Consider the following 16,606-nt stretch of genomic DNA (forward strand, 5'->3'; position numbering starts at 1 on the left):
CTATGGGTTTCATATCCACAGATTCAACCAATCATGGATCAAAAATATCCAGAAAAAAGTTACATTATTGCTGATGTACTATGTAGGCCTACAATGATTGCTCATTGTGTCTGTACTGAACATTACAGACTGTTTTCTTGTCCTTATTCCCTAAACAATATAGTATAACAACTATTTACACACACATTTACATTATATTAGGTATTACAAGTAATCTAGAGATGATTTAAAGTATACAGGAGGATGTGCATAGGTTATATGGAAATACTATGGCATTTTACACAAGGGACTTGAGTATCTGCAGGTTTTGGTATCTGTGGGGTTACTAGAACCAGTTCTCTGCAAATACCAAAGGAAGACCATATTTACTAACTGCCTAGCACTGTGCTTGGACAGCTTTCTTGTGAAGCTTACTTTCTGTGTAGGTTATTCTGATACACAGGAAATAACTGGGGGTGGGGTGGGGTGAGTGGGTAGTGGGTTTCAAGACTGCACCTCTGTAACTGACCAGCAGATACTCTGAGCAAGGGCCTTAAGGGAGTTTCACAACCCCAGAATGTGCAACTGAAAGGTTTGTGGAATCTTTTTATTCTTAGATTAAAAATCAAAATTATGGTGGTACCTGTCTTTACACATTATATAGTATATATTTATAGAACTTCTTAGGCTAAATCATTCCTTAAAAATATCTTGAATTTATTAAAAGAGATGGCTATTTAGACAAAACTGTCAAACACTACATTTTGGCGGGAGATTTGACTTTTGCTATCAGGCCCCTCTTGGCATTGGGTTGGAGGTCACTTACAACTGTGATTCACAAACCTTAGCATGAATTACCTAAGGTCATGTTGAAATGTAGATTCTGATTCAGTAGGTCTGGGGTAGAGGCCAAGACCCTCTATTTAACAAGCTTGCTCACTTGTCTGCTTGAGGCTGCTGGTTTGCAGACCACGTCCTGAACACAGAGGCATTTATTGGATCAAGGTCTCTCAGCTGTGGCACTACCGACATTCTGGGCCTTACAATTACTTGTTGTGGGGGTTGTCCCTATACTAAAGACCATGAGCATCATCCTTGGAGTCTACCCACCAGAATCTAGTAGCACTCATACACTCAACTGTAAAAACCAAAAAATGTCTCCAAACATTGCCAATTGTCCCATGGAGGCAAAATCATTCCCAGTTGAGAACCATAGGATTAGACGACTTTCAAAAACTCTCCCAAGTCCATGTTTCTTTGATCAAAAGCCCATTCAAAACCTCTTAGTTTGAAAACACACATGCCACTAAGCTTGGAAAAGATGTCCCCAGAGCTGGCCTCTTATTTTACTTCTAACAATATAAGGTCACAGATCAACCTTCTTCACAACAGCTACATGTAGCAGCGCCACCCCTGCACCCCAGCTAAGGCCGGGCGCAGTGGCATTTGCATCCTCAAAGGGACCCTGGTGTGTGGTGTGACTGGGTGGGGGTGTCCAGGAGGGGATGTCAGATCTCCCCACACAGGTGCTCCATGACAAGACAGATGGGAGCCCACCTGCTGGGACAAGTGCTGTTCACTCCTGCTCAGCAATGGAGCTTTTCCCTAAGAGGCAAAGGGGCAATTCATCTAAATCAACAGAATGTGTTCCTTTCTTTACAAGGGGACTTTGATCCCATTATCCAGGGGACCTAGTAGATGTGTGAAGGCTTTAAATGGGGTTGGATGAGTGGCTGATTGCTCAGTGCACATCAGGATGGTAGCAGAGGTCCAACATTAATTGAGAAGACAAGCATTTTGGTCCCGCCCAGGATGGATGAGAGCCTGGAGACTGAACACCACAGAGAGAGTGAGCAAAGAGGACAATTAATGACTATTGCCTATGTGGATGCCTGTTTATTTGAAAATGGGCTATTAGCTTTTATTGCTCTGAAGGAAAAATGAGACAGTATTTAAGCAGTTGGATAAACTACTGTGCTTCCCAAGTAACAAGATCAAGTCTTCAGATGGAAAGTTCCACAAACAACAATTGTAGAGAAATTTCCAGAGACAGTGCTGAGTAGAAATAGTGTGCATGTGTGTTATATTGAAAAAAAAAGTGGTAGTATAATCCAACATGCTTAAAATGGCTTTTCTTTAAGGAGGGACAAGCATAGAAACTAGACTTCTTCAAATGTACCTTTTTATTCTGACATATCTGACCCTGGAATTATGAAAATTAAAAAAATACTTTATTTTTTAGAGTAATGTTCACAGCAAAATTGAGGTGGAAGTAGAGTTTTCACATACTTCCTACCCACACCCACGTAAGTACAGCCTCCCTCACTATGGACATCCTACACAAGAGTGGGACAATCATCACACTCTATGAACCAACAGGTCATTATAACCAAAAATCTATAGCTTAAGACAAAATAACTTCAAAAAATGTTTTTAACAGTTTTCAACACTTGGCATTATACAGTTTTTTTTTTTGAGATAGTATTGGTATTGTTAGTATGAGGTTGTCAAGTATACAATGTGGAATAAAGTTAGCAGGTTACTAGTGATATTCTATCATTCCTGATGTTCTGAAAGCCAGGATTGTTAGTGTGGAAGAAGGGGATAGAAGTGGAAGATAGATGAAGCTAAGTGAACACCTGCAGTCCTGGAAAAGTAGCATTAGGAGCTCATGGTGTAGGAAGTATTTTACAGATTTGTATTTCCTAGCTCTTTCACTGTAAAGGCCTCAAACCAATGACCAACCCAGAGCAATGAGTACCCCTTTTGTCCAGACTTTGATTTGCAAATTTCTAACTAAAACAACAACAACAACAACAACAACAACAACAAAACTCAGGGATCCTTGGAGAATGGGCTGATTCCACATCTGCACCAGGAAATATACCAGATGAATCTGAAACATCTCATGATATCAAAAAGAGAGAAGTTACCAAAGACTTTGAGGGTCATGGCAACAGGGGTCAGGTACAGCCTGAAGAAGTACCCACATCTTATTGATGACAATTTGAACACCAATAAGAATAATACTGCAATGCAACATCAAATATGTTTAAATTTGTGCATTCAAAATGACAATAAAAAGAAAACAAATTGGTTGCTATAGGAGGATGCAAGTGAACTAAGTCATTATTTTGAAAAATGGTAATTAAAGAAGAAGGTTGGCTAAAAAGTTCATTTTTCTCCCATAAGATGGCTCTAGTAGCACTTAGTTGTCTTTAACTTCACTTGAAACAATTTTGTTAGATTGTATTGTGACAGCTGTCATATCAGCGTGTAATTTTTAAAAACCTTATCAAAATTGGTGAATTTTTGTGCAGCCATTTTAATATTGTAGATAGGAGAAAATACACAACATTTTTGGCATATTATGTTTTTTTTTTCAAGAAAGCTAAACACACAACTGAAACACAAGATCTGTGCAGTGTATGGAGAAGGTGCTGTGACTGATTGAAAGTGTCAAAAGCGGTTTGCAAAGTTTCGTGCTGGAGATTTCTCCCTGGATGATTGCTCCACGGTCGGGTAGACTGGTTGAAGTTGATATCGATCAAATCAAGACATTAACTGAGAACAATCAATGTTATACCACACAGGAGACAGCTGACATACTCAAAATATCCAAATCAATATAATTATTGGTGAAAATAAAAAATGTGTCTTTTATTTTATGGAAAAAACTACATGGACTTTTTGGCCAACTCGATCTTTAACTTGCTTTTCTTATATGAACTGCACTGAGGACTAATGGAATGGTATATGAAGGGCAGTTTTTCTTATTAGAAGTATTCCAATTAGGAAACAAAAAAACATCACTATTTTGCAATCTCTAATTAATTAATGAAATTGAATTCTTAACAGCCACACAAGACATTATGTACCTCAAAATGGAAGAATACACTACCACCTACAAAATAACCTTGCTAAAAAAATCCAGTTCTTAAATTGATCAATCCTCTGGATCCCAGTTCTCACTGATCAGCAATACAAAGGATAGAACACATTAAGAGACATTGTAGGGGTGCAATCTGGAAACTCTAGTAGGAAACTCCACAGGACAAATGAAATGTTTTCTTCAACAAGTAAATTTCAAGGAACTAAAAGGTAAAGGGGAAAACTATTAATGAAAAAGGCTCAAAAGAAATGTCTACTTCTTAAAATGTGGATATCAATAAAAAATATTTTGAGAAAGTATGACATTAATGAGACAACTGGAAATAACATTGACTGGATATTTGATGATATTAAGGGATAATTGTTAATGTTGAAGTATAATAATGGTATTTTCATCTTTTAAAGATACATTCTGAAATACCTGGGGATGAAGTGAGATGTGTTGGGGATTTGCTTCTAATTAGCACAAGACAGGAAAGTGGTGAGGGTGAAGGTGAGACAAGATTGGCAGTGAGTTCGTTGATCATTGCTGAAGCTAGGGGATGGGTTCATGGGGAGTCATTGCATTAGTTTGTCTCTTTTGTGTACATTTGAAATTTTCCATGATGAAAAAATAAAAAATAAATACAGGTGTGGGCAAAGACAGGTTTACAGTTGTAATATAAGGAAATAATACAATAATTAATAATCAATAACACAAGAATAAACTCTGTGTTTGTGTACTCACAACTCTAAATCTACTTCCGCCCACCCCTGTACATCAATGTCAAGTGTTTATAAAAAAGGCTCCAAAAGAAGGGATGTCTTTGCCTTTGTGTTTCCTTTCAGGCTCTATCACTATTCAGTACCAGCTGCCTGATCTGTAACCTGGGCCTGCACGCAGCCTTAAGGATCCTTAGTGATGGCTCTAATTTGCAGAATAGCAGGATGGTGAAGAGCACAGACTTGGGAGCCAAGTGCATAGCTTCAAACTCCAACTCTGCTATTTCCTAGCTATATAACCTTGCATCCTTTCTTCCTTTCAGTTCCCTCATCTGTGAAATGGGGCTAATAGAAATACCACTGTAGAGGTTGCTGGGCAGATTAAATAAGCTCACATTTGTCAGTCACCAAGACAGTGTCTGCCACATACTAAGTGCTAAATGTATGTTAGCTTCCCATCTTTGCTATTTCACTATTTCTTCAGTATCAGCTCATGGCTCAGAGAGTGGAATAAGAGTGTTAATTAAGAAGCACAGAGCACCATGTGGGTGCTGCCTCTGCTTGGGGGTATGGCCCATGCCCCCAAGGACATAACAGCTAATCAGCACCTGCAATATGGAAGATTGGCCCATGAAGAGGGGTGTGGTGGGGCCAGGACATCCCAGGTCAATGTTATTTCATGTGCAAAGATGCAGAACTCTGCAACTTTGGGGTTGCAGAGCAACAGTGAAGGTTGAAGCAACAGTGAATGGTTCATTGGGCAACAGTGGGGACAAAGAGGAATTCCATGGGTCCCCAGGATGTTTCTGAAACTGCAACCTCTGCACAGTGGAGGGACAGGATGGAAAGGCACTTTTCCTAAGAACTATGTGCCAGACCCTGCTTATGCAGGATTGGATCCTTGCAACAGTCCTCCGATGTTGGCAGGGTAAGGGAGCATGAGTCATCTGCCCAAAGTCATGTTGTTAGTAAGTAGGTAAGCTAGTATTTGAGCACACCAGCCCGTGTGGTTCCAAAAACCCTTTAGAAATCTGACTTTTACCAGATTCTCCTTGGCTCTGTAAAGTAAAAGTAAAGCAGCGTATGTACATAAAACCCTATTTCCTTACACATACCTCATTTTCATTTGGCAGTGCTATCAACTGGGCCAAGAAAGGCTTTCAGTGATGAGTACTTTGACTTGGCACATTTGAATTACAAATTCTAATCCATTTCCAAGTGGGGCTGTCAAATACACAGGTAAGTAGAGAGCCTGGAGTTTGGGGAAGTCTATACTGGAGACATGTGGAAGCCATCATACAGAGGGTAGAAGTAATCATACAATCAGCATGTAAAGGGGATCAGTCAATATCACCAAGGGAGCAAGTGAAGGCAAACAAAAGACGTGATGTTGAACGCTAGGGAACTCTGAAAAGAAAAAGTTAGAGAGCAGCAAAGGCACCCGAGGAGCAACCATGAGACAGGAGGAAGGCAAGAGAGGGTTGTGTCTTAGAAGCCAAGTGAAGATGGTGAGTCAAGGAGTGACTGTTGTATACAATGCCACTGGTGATCAGGCAAGGTGAGAACTGAGGGTTGTCTAAGGGAACTGGCAACATGAAAGGCATAGGAGGATTTTATAAGAGAGGTTTTGGTGGAGTGGTGGTAACCTGTACCTCAGGCCTGAAGCATCCCTTAAGACAGCTCTGACCCGGTAGGAGATTATGGTGGTTAGGTGTATCTCTAAGGAGCTTTGCAAAACAACTCACTTTGTGACAGAAGAGAGTAGACCTGAGGTCACGGGAACATAGTTGGAACTGGGGTACATTCTTGACAGGAGCCCCAGGATAGGCTAGATTCTTGGGTGATCTTGCTGGGTCTAAGGGTCTTTTGTCAATTGCACCCACTGCTACTATTGTCAGGTGGAGTGGCCTAGACAGGTACCGTCTTGGTGGTGCTGTGGGAACTGAAGGGATCTGCAATCTGCACCATGGCCAACCCCTGCCCTCCACTAGGCTGAGAAGATGCTTGTTCTCAGGGCAGGAGTCTCCAAGAGGCCCAGGCTGTAACCCCAGGGGAGTACATGGTGACCCAGGAGGGAAACTGCCATGTGGACAACTCAGGATGAATGAGAGAGCTCAGTCCCCCTCTCTCCAGCAGACACTAAAGGATGATGACACTTGAAAGAGACCAGGGGAAAGAGGTTGGCCCAAGGGTTCCATGGAACTAGGGACCTATCCTGACAACAAGGAGAAGCAGGTGGGGCCACTGGTGCCTCCCAGCATCTAGTGCCTCCAGGGGCTACAGGATGCTCTTTGCAGAGCCAGAGAGGGTTGCTTTCCTCAGATCATAAATGACTTCTTTTACTCCCTCCAACAAGCCTTCCCTTCCCTTAGTGCAGTTAGTATCACATGGAGAAAGAAAAATCATGGATTGACACAATTATCACAAAAACTGGTGATCAGTTTATCTTGGAGTGGGATTTTTAAATGGCATGTGTTAATTTGTATGACTCTCCTGTTGGTGGAATTTAAAACAGTGAAATAAGAAGGGGCAAAGAAATAGCAGCAATGTCCAAACTTTTGGTGTCTCTGGGCCACACTGGAAGAAGAATTGTCTTGGGTCACACATTAAATACACAAACAATAACAAAAACAAAACAATCTCACATTTTAAGTAAATTTATGATTTTGTGTTGGGCCACATTTGTAGCTATCCTGGGCTGCTGAAGGTTGGACATCCCTGAATTATGGTGATGGATGTTAACTAGACTTATTGTGGTGATCATTTTGCAATATGTACAAATATCAGATCATTATGTTGTGAACCTGAAACTAATATAATGTTATGTCAATTATAACTAAATTAAATAAGAAAATAAGGGGCAAGAAAATTCAGATTGGTGAAGACTTTTTTTTTTTTTTTTTTGTAATGGAATGGGATCATGAGGAGTCCTTTCTCAAAGCCCACTCTGCCTCCAGGTAAATTTTACCAAGAAAATTAAAATATTGGGCAAAAGAAGTCAGTAGTAGCTTAGAACTAGGTTTCCCACTAGACTGAGGTCTCTTACAATTGGCACAAAGATCCCTTTTGGAGTGGGAATTGGTTGAAGTGAGTGTCACGATGGGATGTCCACAACTCTATCCTGCGGAGGCAGCTGATGTCTTCAGGTCCTCAGGTGGGATGAGATAAGCTGGCACCACGGAGACTGCTCAGTTTTGTTTTAAAGGAAATGAGCTCCAAGTCCAGGAGAGGTTGACAAGCTGATAATATTAGGTGCCCCTACATAGTGTTTACCTGGAATGAAAACTTCTAAGGTTGAGGCAAGTCAAAATCTGTAGGTCAGAATAACTGGGAGATTAAAAAACATAGGGAAAATATTGGAATTAAGTCAACTGAAATGTTGATAAGAGTTATCTGGAAGGGAAAGAGCAGGGAGGATGGATATTTTGATTCTTATTTATATTTTCCAGTATTTTATATATTTTATTCCAGGTTATGAGCAAGTATTGCTTTCACAATTAGAAAAAAAGAATAAGTACTATTTTTATAAAGGAGAAAAAAGTTTACTGGATTTTCCTACAACATGAGACTGACTGTGAAGAGATAGTGATAAAGTCATCTATTCTAGACTTTCTAGAAATGTAGAAAATTTGAGTTTAGAACCTGGTAGATGGATTCTTCATGTTTTGAACCTGCACATTGAAATAAAACTATTATTATTTTTAATCATCACCTACAGACTTTTTTTCACTGCTTTTTTAGAGAAAGGAAGGGGTAGAGAGAGAAACAGTGGTGTGAGAGAGAAACATTGACCAGCTGCCCTCTGCATGGGCCCTGACTGGGGACGTAATGTGCAATCTAGGTATGTGCCCTGACTGGGAATTGAACCTGTAGCCTTTGGCTTATGGAATGATGCTCCGACCAAATAAGCCACACTGGCCAGGGCATAAAACTACCATTTTAAATACTGTGTAATACTTTACTTTTTAAAAAGAGTACAGTAACTGAAAAAGTAGTATCTTAAACTTTATAGTTTTTCCTATTTTTCAAAGTGTTTTTACTTTTTCTCTTGGATATTCAAAGATTGGGCTTAGTCCATATTTTATAGTACAGACATACCTTGGAGATATTACAGGTTTTGTTTCAGACCACTGCAATAAAGCAAGTATTGTAATAAAGCAAGTCATAACCTTTTTGCTAGTGGAGGGTCTTGCCTTTAATTTGTAAAAATATGCAATATCTGTGAAGCTCGGTAAAGTGCGACAAAATGAGATATGCCTATAGTACAACGATCTGTTCCTTGACTTCCATTATTTTATGGTCACTTAGATGACTCTATTTAATATATCTTTAAAACAAGTTCCCTACCATCCTTTTGGAGAGGGTGTGGAACATAATATTAATGATTGACCTTGTTTGAGAGAAAACCTCTGTGACGTCAAGAGAAACAAGGTCTTTTCTCATTTACAGATGATGAAATTAATGCTCAGAAATGGTGAATATGGCTCTACACTTGATGTACTTGAACTAGAACCCAACTTTTCAGACTCCTCATCCAGTGCTTCTTTCACTGTGCCAAGCTAAGTAGTGGGGCATTAGGATGGCTCTCTGTGACACTTGCCAGGGATGGTGACGGGCAGGGTCCTATTGCCTTCCAATCCTGGTGACCCCCCTCCCCCATCTAGAAAGGTACAAAGTAGTTAACAGGTTGTTCATCTACTCCTAGGAAGCACATTAAGCAGTCAAACAAGGCAGCCAAATTCAATGGTGACAATATTTCCCAATATTGGTTTCAGAGTAAGGGTTAGTCCCTCCAAAGACTTGCTGTCCTCATTTCTGTCCTGATTTGGTGACATTTTGTTTTGTTTTTTTTAAAATGTTGTCCCTCTGAGCATTCTGAGTCCCTCTACGTGACCCTGGGGAAGTCTTTTCCCTATCTTCCCTCATCTATGAGAATCTTGCTGTGTTAAGTTCTTGGGGTTGCCATAACAAGTACCACAGACTGAGGGCTTAAGCGACATTTATTCTCTCACAGTTCTGGAGGCTGGAGTCCTAGATCAAGATACCAGCAGGATTAGTTCCTTCTGCAGTCCCTCTCCTTGGCTCATAGATGCCATCTTCTCCCTATGTCTTCACATTGTCTTCCTTCTGTGCATGTCTGTGTCCAAATTTCCTTTCCTTATGAGGACACCTATCATACTGGATTAGGGCACACCCTAGTAACCTTGTTTTAACTTGATTACCTTTGTAAAAGAGGTCACATTCTGAGGTACTGGGGGGTTAGGACTTCAACATAAGAGTATTGGGGGACATAATTCCGCCCATAATACTTAACCTTTGGAGGTTTGGGCCACAGCTTCCGCAGAGACCTATGTTGCTAGGTGGCCCCAGGCATCCAGGCTAGCCAGATCATACCCATTTTTCTTAGATAGCAGCTGACCAGACTTCTGGGTCAGATAAATCTTAACTAGAACCCCAGATCCACCATTCACGTGTGACTTTTCGCAATATCTTCCACCTCTCTGAGCTTTGGTTTCTTCATATGAAACCACCACCTACTTAACAGGATAGTTATTAGGATTAAGAGTGACAACAATCTATAAACTACTGTCATCTGGGAGGAGCTCCTGAGACAAAGCTATGGTTGATACTTAACCAAACTGCCAGCTTTTGTGAGGGATGCCAGACTTGTTCTACTTCTAAGCTGATGGGTCAGTCACGCCTAGAAAAAATTTTGCCTGGAAGTTTTTGGGTCTCCTCAATGGATGACATCCTCCTCCACTGAGCAACTTTCAGAGCTCAGCTCTGTCTTGTGTCCAAAGAAAGAAAGAAATTCTCTTTCAACTTCTCTGGTGCCTAGTGACTTCAACATCCTAATAGTGGGCTTGGGCCTCGAATCAGGTATAATGCTGCTCAAATACCTAAGGCTTAATTAGCAATTCAAAGTAATTTCTCCACATGGTTCCCTTTACAAAGCACAGATCATAGGTGTGACTGGGCCACAGGATGCCCAGATATTTGGTGTAACATTATCCTTATTGTTTCTATCAGGGTGTTTTTGGATGAGATTAACATTTAAATCAGTAGACTAATGTGGGTGGGCCTCATCCAATCACTGAAGACCTGAGTAGTATAAAATATTGACCCCCTGACCCTTGAATAAGAGAGAATTCTTCCTTCCTGACAGCTTTTGAACTGGAACATGGGCTTTTTTCCTGCCTTTGGACCCAAAGTAAAACACTGGATCTTCCTTGGTCTTGAGCCTGCTGACCTTCAGACTAGAACTACATCTACTCTCCTTGGTCTCATGCTAGGTGACTCATCCTACAGATTTTGGGACTTCCCAGCTTCCATAATCGTGTGAGCCAGTTCCTTAAAATAAACCTTTATACTTACACACACACACACACACACACACACACACACACACAACCTATTGGTTCTGTTTTTCTAGAGAAATCTAATAACCTCCAATAAACCTGTAGGTGACACCACCCCCATCTCAACCAGTGAGTCTACACTCTAGCAACTTCTAATTGACAAAGACAAGAGGAGGTGTTCCTTCTAAGCCTTGATGATCCTCCCTATAATATGCATACCATCCCCATCTGATGTAGGAAGTGACATGGCTTTGCCCTTGACTTGTAGAGGGAGGTACAGAGAGTGAAAGATGAATTTGCTTAAGTCACATGCAGACAAGGAAGAAGCATGCTCCAGACTTTGGTTCCAAACCTTTTGCTCCTCAATGCCTGTGCAGCATGACAAGCCCCATACCATTGCAAGGTATCAGGCTGATCTGTGACATGCCACTTCATACATCAAGAGGGCTTGGCTGGTCTGGCAAAGCAACCCTCCCTTTTTCCAATGTGTGTCCTACCCCACTGCATGGGCCAAGGGGAGCAGCACATGGCTGCTCAGGTAGAGGAGGTGACTGCTACATTTGTGTTCCTAGCTGGAGTTGAAACAAGTATATCAGAGCCACTTCTCTACACAGAACTGGGAGAGAAAGCAGGGCAGAGAATGATCTCATGTGGTCTAAAGGAGCAGTCCCAGAGTACTAAAGGTATACCTTTGATACCACCAGCTGGTGAAGAAGGGAAGGGGAAATGATGGGCATGCTGGTCAAGGGGAATGTATGGTTGACAGTAGGACTCAAGGCCAGGTTCTCAGGCTCTGTCCTAAGGTGGGCATTACCTCAAAGAAATTTGCAAGGTCAAATTGTACTGACATGGATGAAAACTATGAGTGCCAAGAGAATGACAAATGTGTACTCCAAACTCTATGGGAACTCCCTTCCAGACTTGTCACCATGGGGTTAAGTCACATAAGAGAATGGGGACATGCATAGTCATGAGGAAGAGAACCAAAGAGTGAGTCAGGAAAAGGGAACTTCATTATTTTCATACCACATGAGACCAGCTTGCTTAAAATGGCATTACCCTTCACTGAATCATCTGGCAGGTATTTACATCCGTAACTCTAAGCCAAGCCCAGTCACATGTTCTCTGCTTGATGCTCAGCTGTGGTGTTGGCTCTGACAACGCCCCTAAGGGCAGCACAGGCCATCCCAGCAGTGGGAGCATTTGGCTGGCAGGAGACAGAACAGGCAGCAGGAAGCTTCAGGGATCCTTCATGCTAACCTTTCACAGCCCCCAACTTCCCTTTCATCCAACCTCCTATTTAATCCCTGCCAACCAGTAATCTGGTATCCATATCTATAATTCTGTCATTTCAAGAATGTTATATAAATAGAATCGTACCGTACGTAACCTTTTAGGACTGGTTTTTCTCACTCAGCATAATTCCCCAGACTGTCACAGGTCCTTGTGAGTGTCAGTAGTTCATTGCTTTACTGCTGAGTAGCACTCTGGCCTGGATGTACCAGTCATCTATTTACCTGTTGAACAGCATCTAGGTTGTTTCCAATGGGGGTTATTATATTGTATATAAAGTTGCTATAACATTTCTGTATAGGTTTTTGTATGAATATAAATTTTCATTTCTCTGGGACAAGTGACCAAGAGTGCAATTTCTGGGTGATATGGTCTTTACATACTTAGCTTTTTAAGAACATTTTACAGAGTGGCTGTGCCATTTTACTTTCTACCAACAAAAGATGAGTGATCTAGTCTCTCTCACCAGTATTTGGTGTTGTCTCTACATGTGATTTTAGTCACCCTGGCCAGTTGTGTAGTGACCTCTCATCATACATAGCTCTGATTTGCATTATCCTCATGGCTAATGATGCTGAGTATCTTTTCTTTATTTGCCATCTGTCTACCCTTTCCAGTGAAATGTCATGTTCTAAGAGGATTGTCTAGAGAATTATAGTGAAAAGAGCCAGTTCTAAAAGTAAAAACTTCTGCTCTTATGATGCTAAGAGGATGAAAATGCAAGCTACAGACTGGGAGAAAATACTTGCAAACCAACATACCCAACAGAGGACTAGTTTCCATTTTAACCATTTTAATGCATACAGTTCTGTGGCAGTAAGTATATTTATATTATTGTGCAACCATCACCACCACCCATCCCTAAATTTTTAACTTACCCAACTGAAACTGTGTACCAGTTAAACACTAACTCCCCAGTTTTCCTCTTTGAAGATCCTGGCAACCACCTTGCTACTGTCTATGAATTTGACTGCTTTAGGTACCTCATATGAGTAGGATCATCCTTTTGTGTCTGGCTTATTTCACTAAGCATAATGTCCTCAAGGTTCATTAGTATTGTAGTGTGCTAGAATTTCCTTCTTTTAAGGCAGAATAATATTGTTGTATTTATTATATGCCACATTTTTCTTATCTTTTCATCCATCAATGAACATTAGGTTGTTTTCATCTTTTGGCTGCTGTGAATAATGCTTCTATGAATATGGGTGTACAATATGATTCACTTCTCACTTTCATTGCTTTTGGGCATAGCACCAAAAGTGGAATTGCTAGATCATATGGTAATTCTATGGGTAATTTTTTAAAAATCATACCATTTTCCACAGGAGCTACACAATCTCATTCCCACAGCAATGCACAGGGGTTCTAATTTCCTCGCTACTTTGTTTTTTTTAGATTCTTAAAATTTATTTTTAGAGGGGAAGGGAGGGGGAAAGAGAAGGAGAGAAACATCAATGTGTGGTTGCCTCTCACATGCCCCCAACTGGGGACCTGGTGGGCAACCAAGGCATGTGCCCTGACGGGGAATCAAATCAGCAACCCTTTGGTTCGTTCTCAGGCTGGCACTTAGTCCACTGAGCCACACCAGCCAGGGCATGTTTCCTTTCCCTTTCCTCCCCTCTCCCTTCCCTCTGCTTTCCTTTTAAGAATAGCCATCATACTGGGTGTGAAGTAGTATTGATCTTTTGGGTCTGTGCCTGTAGGCATTTTCTTGTTGCTGGCTTCTTCAGCTCCAAGTATGGGATATATGAGGCAATAAGAAAAACAGGAACTTCCCCCTGTATCATTCTTTGGATCCCAAGGTCCCTATTTGGTCTACTTTCTTCACTCTGTCAGAATCTTCTTTTTAAATGTATAATGGCCAGGGTTTAAATTGTATTTAGTAAAAGGGATAGGGAAAAGTATATCTGCTTTATGTAGTATATAGATAAGCCATATCAAGAGAATCTTTAATCTTTTATAATGAGGCACATGATGTCTTAGTCTTTCTTGGTAATACTAACTCCTTCATAGTTACCAGTTTTCTTTTTCTGGTAATATCATGAACTCGAGAATTTAATATAATTTCTATCTATTGCTATTATTATTCTTGTTGATCTGCATCCTATGTCTATCTAAAAGGAACTTCTTTAAATTCTTTTGACAGGGTCCCAGGTGTGTTTGCCAGTCCCCTGGATACCTGGTAAAAAAAAGACGCTCCAGGCTAATTTTGGACATGTTTTGCCCTGAATTTAGAATCAGCCTTTCCCCAGGGAGCCCTGGATCCTTTCGGTAGAAAAGGCATTTAGACAACAGGCTTTTGGCATTTAGGGCTGATTACTAGCTACTGGCTTGGTCATTGTTTTTAGGCCTTGTTAGTGAACCAACTTAAGAAATAAGCATGTATGTGCTTAAGAAAAATCTATCATAAGTTCAAATTGGTATTTCCATATCAAATTCAGAACTAACAAGTTTTCATTTAACTTCTTTGGTCTTATAGATGCACCTTTTTTCTTCCATGACAAAAGCTTTATTCCCAATGATTTCAACATTTATTCACTTTCTCTAGCAATAAAGTCTCAGAAAAGCAATACAATCTCATAAAAAATAATACACTGCTTCCACAAGTAAAACAATTACTAAAAATGGTTTTTATTACTAATCATTTATTTATTGCCACTAGTTTTGTTAAGTATATCCCAGTGAAATTTCTATAGTCATTTAAAATAATTCCTGTGTATTTATCACCAACCTGCTATTTCTTTGTTTATTTCATTTGCCTTCAACTTTTAGAAATTAAAAAAATCATTTAAATAATTATATAAATACTCACATGATTCTAAAGCCAAATATATAAAGCAATTTATATTTGCATAGGTTTATTTTCTAATCCCATTCCCTATATATTATTCTCTCTCCCCCTATAGGTAGTAACTTAAAACATTGTTTTTGGTTTCCATATAAAAAAACAAATATGTGTTTATATATTCCTCTTTTCTTAAATAATTGGTACTATACTATTCACACTTTTCTCTATCTTAGGTTTTTCACTTACAGTATCCTGAAGATCATGCTATATGCATGATAGTTTATGTAACACATCCCCTGTTGATGGGAAACAAGTATTTTTTGAATGGAATTTCTATATAGAGTAACTCTGTAACATGGTTAAACAAGTACTCATGGTTATTTCTAAGTTACCTTTCAATTTTCCATCCTTAGTCTCAGTAGCTTTTTCCATGCAAGGGACTGGCCCTGTTTATGTATACTACCTAGAGTTAGTTAGGTCCCAGGTAGCAAATATGCCTGAGAAAGTATTAACTGGAGTTTTAATTTCTAGGTTACTTCAAAAACAATTTTCCCAAAGGGGGAATATGCAATTAATTGGTTAATAAGTACAGAGTTTCTGTTTGGAATATGAAAAAGTTTTGTGTATGGATGATGATGGGTGCACAACAATGAAAATATACTTAATGCCACCAAATTGTATAATCAAAAATAGTTAAAATGGTAAAGTTTGTTATATACTTATTTCAAAAAATAAGATTTATGGGAAACACTAAAAAAATTTACTGAAAAACTATAATAAAGATTCTTTAATGTTAAAAATTTATCCAATAAATTGCTACTTTAATATATAACTTCATATTGAAATTACATTTAGATACAAAAAACTAAATGAGGTTTTTAATTGATATGCATTGTGTCATTGCAGGGTCAATAGCAGCTGTCCTCAACTTAGAGATGGCTCCTTTCTCCACTGTTGTAATAAATGAAGGTGGTCACCTTCCAAGCTGAATCTTATCTGACATTGGCATTGGTACAGGTTACTCTCCAAGTTTAAAGACAAGATAGCAGGTTAGCTCTTTCTAGACTTGTATTTATATTTCTACATGGTGACTTGAATTTTATGGCTTGTAAATGAGACATTTATAAGTAAGAAATCCAGCTCAGTAGCAAAAGAGACAATGCCCATTCCTGCTGATGAGAGTGAAGGGCTGGGGATATCAGACCCTCACCAAACTTACATAGGAAAATTTCTCAAGCCTTAAATCTGGATCCACTAATGAATGGGCTGTGGACTCTGGTAAGTTTCCATAACACTTCACCATCTCTTCATGACCTTGTCTCCCTCTGTAAAAAGATAGCCTTACCACTGATATGGAACATTTCAAAGACATCAAAAGATCCTTGGCATCTGGGTGCTCAAGATGTACACACTATCACATTTTCTTTCCTCAACTGGTTATGTAAAAGGACAACCTTTAAAACCCTTCAGGTAGAAAACCAGCCATTTTATTTCTTGTGGGAAAAGTTCTTCCACCACTGGAACTATATGGGGCTGAGTGACAATGAACGGACACACCTTCTGGGTCACTGGGCACACTAAAGGCAGGACTGGC

The sequence above is a fragment of the Phyllostomus hastatus genome, unplaced genomic scaffold (assembly GCF_019186645.2).
Source record: "Phyllostomus hastatus isolate PE091 unplaced genomic scaffold, TTU_PhHast_1.1 phas_scaffold_46, whole genome shotgun sequence".
Classification (NCBI taxonomy): Eukaryota; Metazoa; Chordata; class Mammalia; order Chiroptera; family Phyllostomidae; genus Phyllostomus; species Phyllostomus hastatus.